A 4690-nucleotide genomic window follows, 5' to 3' on the forward strand; every position below is an offset into this window, starting at 1 on the left:
TTGCACTCGCTGTTGTAGGCTTGCATCAGCCTTCCTCGCGCCCTCGCCGGAGCAGCTAACAGGCTGCAACACATGGTGCACCACGGATAGGCAGGGAGCTACGAGCAGCGGGGTCTCAGGGGTCGGGGCGAATGGGTGATGGAAGCGAGGGAGCCGGGGCCTGGGGATGGCGGGGGGCCGGAAGCAATGCCGGCGACCGGTGGTGGGAGGAGGACGGCGCATCGACGGGGGCGCGGTACGATGGGTTAGGGTTCGGGAGCGCAGGGCGATGAGAGGGATTTACAGCATTCGCTCGCCTCTGCTCTCGGGGACTCGGGTGCGCAGGTCGAGATAGTTAGGCAAGCCCTGCTTGGGCTAAGAGTGGGATGCGCCCCAGGCTGATGTTTTTTATAAATATAGGCCCACTATGTTTTCCACGCCCTAGGTAGTTGCCTTTGTTGCCTGGGGCCCAAATCCTCCCATGCTTCTATGCATATGTGGGTCCACTTCATGGAGTTACAAATATTTGGCTATAGAGGAGCAAAATTCAAATATCTAGGTACTCTGTGAACTCTAGAAATTCCTTGTTGAGAAATTCGTGGTCGCCAATTTTCGAGGAGGTATGCACAATCTTAGCTGGTCCAAGGCACCACTTGGTGGGACTGTACAATTTGCAAGTGATACACAGTCTGACCATTCAATTGGTTGTTTTCTCTTGTATGTTAGACAAAAGAGCTGTCATGATATATCCAAATCTATGGCCTCTGTGGGTGACATTCAGAATTTATCTAGTAACAATTGGTAGTACCGTGGACCGTCTAGAATTCAATGGTACTATGTGCTACTTGGGCATCTTGTGGGTGGATATTGAGCTAATTGGTAATGATATGCAGCTTCCGAGTACACATCACCAGTCACATAAGGTTTCAGGGTTCGATGTTGAGCTAGGACCATTACCATGAGAGAAACCGTTTAAACATGGCGTCTATGCAAATTTAACTAAGCAGCAAGTTTAAACATTTTAAACACATGAGATTTGGATATTGTGAAACTACACAAAATTCTAAGAATTTTTTATGTATGAAATTTTTAAGTCCGATGCGCGGTTAATTGGCTATGAATTAAATCATTTTAATATGGCATCACACAAAACAATGCAAACAACAGGTTAAACATTTTTAAACATGCATGAAAGTGGATATTATTAATCTACACAAAATTTTGGACATCATACATATTCAAACCATTTTAATTTGATGCACGTTTGTGAGTTATTGATGCATGAAGATGAGGGACTATTATGTAATTTAGTAAATCCTAAAATACATGAAAAATAAAATGGAACTGGGTCGAATCTACTATAGTGCTCGAACAGGGAATGAGCGCAAGTTGGCTAAACTGTCCCGGGGCAGGGAATAGGGAAGCTCACCTCGGTCAACATGCCGACTCGAGGAGGCTCGTGCAGCAGGCCGGATGCGGGGCGATTGGGCCTGGAGCGGCTACGACCCGCAAGGCTTGGCGCGGTTGGGCTTACGGAGCTGGGTCGGCCTTGGCGAGGCCCACACGCAGCCCACACGGGGTCAATGCACACGAGGACTCATGCGAGCCCGATCTGGATTGGGGCGGAGGCGAGGCGGAGATGAGCACCGGCGGCGAGGCGGGGACCGACGGATGTCGAGGGAGGTGCGGAGGACCAGATCCAGTCGTCGGCGACCTCCACAGGTGGCGGGCGGAGCTTGGGGTGGCGGCGAGCTTCGGCGACGGCTCGGGAGCCATGGCAGAGACAAAGAAAGGGATTAGCAAGGGAGAGAGAGACCGGAGGAAGGAGGGAGAGATGGGGCTCGACCAGATCGAGGTCGCCGGCAACGAGGCTCGATGGAGCTTTGGTTTGGCTTCTTGGCGGCAGGGCTCTGTGGCGGGGAGCTCGAGGTGAGGAGCGGGCTATGGTGGCGGCTGCCTCGGGCCCGGGCAGGCCAGATCCGGGTCGTGGCGGGCTTCTGGTGGAAGCGAGGCTACAGGGCGATGTGGGAGGCGCGGTTTGGCTGTAGACGCGGTGGGTGGCGGCTGACCCTTTGGAGCAGCGCCAAATGGCAAGGACGTGGTAGCTCGGCATGGAAATCAAGATTGGAGGTTAGAGAAGTCCAAATTAGGCAAGGGAGGCTATTTATAAGGGGTCTAGGTTTCGGTTTGAGGTGGTATTTGCTCCATTTCGAGCCGTTCGATTATAATCGGATGGCTCCGGTTGCGGGACTAGCCTAGGTGGGCTAGATGGACGGTCTTAGAGGGGTTGGGCTGAGAAGAGAAGGAAGTTTGCGGCCCGGCATGGAGTTTATAAAACCGAAAAACGACCAACGAATAAACCGATGACGGTACTGCTACGGTTGATTGTTCGGGTATCAAACGACCTCCGATTGCGACGAAATTTGGCACGCGGTCTACCTGCATGATAATTATATTGCATGCCAATTTTCATCCCAATCCAAGAAAATTTTATACACACTTTAAAAACAATATTTTAATGATGTCGTGGGCGCGTGCGTGTGTGGTTGGTCTCAAAACGATCAACGACAAGAACGGGAAGAACCGGCAATTAATAACGGGTGCAAAATTTGAAAAAAATGATGGCAACGGAGTGCCGATGCTATGCACATGATGCGAATGATGCGATGATGAATGCGACAACCAAATAAAACACACGGCAACAACAGAATAAAAGGGGAATATTGTGGAGTGTCGGTTCCGGGCTGTTACAACTCTCCTAGACTAACAAGAGATCTCGCCTCGAGATCTAAGAATGAAAGGGGGGAGAGAAAGAGCAAGAGCAATAGGTAAAACTTGGCCGCTTCTTTGACGAACGAGTTGAAACCAATGAAACTTTGAGATAACAAGAAGATGAAGAATGACATCAGGAACAAGCAAGAATTCAAAAGAAATTTCAACAGCACTTCGGTAGGAAATATCTTCCTCAAAACAGCCACCATACCTACCTATTATGGCTTTTCCATAGCCATTGTGAGATATATTGCCATGCAATTCCCACCGCCTCCGTTTGACTTGAGCATTCTTTGTCGTATTGCTTTGCATGATCATATAGCTGACATAGTAGTTGTGGCTCAGCCACCGGGCATCATTTTTTATAGATGTTACGCTAGATCATTGCATATCCTAGTACACTGCTAGAGGCATTCATGTAGAGTCATATTTTTTTTAGGTATCAAGTTGTAATTTTTATTTCTTTTGAGTTATAAGTAAATAGGAGTGTGATGATCATCATTATTTATTATTACAGCATGTCCCTGTGAGGAAAGGATGATGGAGACAATGATTCCCCCACAAGTCGGGATGAGATTCCGGACAATGAGAGAGTAAATATTAAAAAAGTGGGAAAAGGAAGAAAAAAAGAGAAAAGGGGCATGCTAGTTCCACACTGGTGCTTCAAAGTAGCACCATGTTTTTCATATGGGGAGTTTCCTGTGTTGTCACTTTCATACTGGTTGGAGTTTTTCATTATAGGATTATATGCACACCCACTTAGTTTTCATATCGAGCTTTCATACACTTATAGCTCTTAGTGCATTCGTTGCATGCCAATCCCTACTCCTCACATTGATATCATTTGATGGGCATCTCCATATCCCGTTGGTTAGCCGCGTCGATGTGAGACTTTCTTATTTTTTTGCCTTGTCTATATTTACTCCTATCATCATACTCTATTCCACCTGTAGTGTTATATCCATGGCTTGCGTTCATGTATTGCGTGAGGGTTGAACAATCTGAAGCGCATTAAAAAGTATGAACCAATTGCTTGGCTGATAACAGGATAGTACATGATTTATACTTTGTGTTAAGAAAACAGAGCATGACAAGATTATATGACTTTGTAGGCATAGCTTTCTTTAGGGCTGATATTTTGAAAGACATGATTGTTTATTGGGATGCCTGAGTATTGATTTCTCTATGTGAAATTATAGATATTGCTTTGAATCACTTATGTCTTAATATTCATGACATGATTAGATATATGATCAAGTTTATGTGAGGTAGCATTCCACATCAAAAGTTATTTTTTTATCGTTTAACTACTCGAGGACTAGCAGGAATTAAGCTTGGGGATGCTGATGCATCTCCATCGTATCTAGAATTTTTGATTGTTTCATGCCAATATTATACAACTTTCACATACTTTTGGCAACTTTTTATATGATTTATGTGACTAACCTATTGATCTAGTGCTGAGTGCCAGTTCCTGTCTTTTTGCATGTTTTTTGTATCGCAAAAAATCTATATTAAACGAAATCCAAACGTGATAAAAATTTACGGAGAATTATCTTGGAATTTATGTGATTTTTGGGAGATGGTATCAACGCAAACGGGGGCCCACTGTGCCCACAACCCACCAGTGCACGACACAGGCCTCAAGTGCGCACTTGTGTCTTGTGCCCTCCTCGAACGTTGGTTGGAGACCTTCTTCTCGTGCAAGAAAGATAATTTATGGAAACAAATCATGTAAAAAATTCAGCGCAATCGGAGTTATAGATCTCTGGGAATTTATGAAACCGTGAAGGGCCAGATCTGGGAAGCGCAGAAACAGAAGAGAACAGAGAGGGAGATCAATTCATGGAGGGGCTCCAGCCCCTCCGCCTCCATGGAGGTCATGGACCAGAGGGGGAACTCGACTCCCATCTAGGGGAGGCCAATGAATAAGAATAAG

The sequence above is a fragment of the Hordeum vulgare genome, chromosome 3H (genome assembly GCF_904849725.1).
Source record: "Hordeum vulgare subsp. vulgare chromosome 3H, MorexV3_pseudomolecules_assembly, whole genome shotgun sequence".
Taxonomy (NCBI): Eukaryota; Viridiplantae; Streptophyta; class Magnoliopsida; order Poales; family Poaceae; genus Hordeum; species Hordeum vulgare.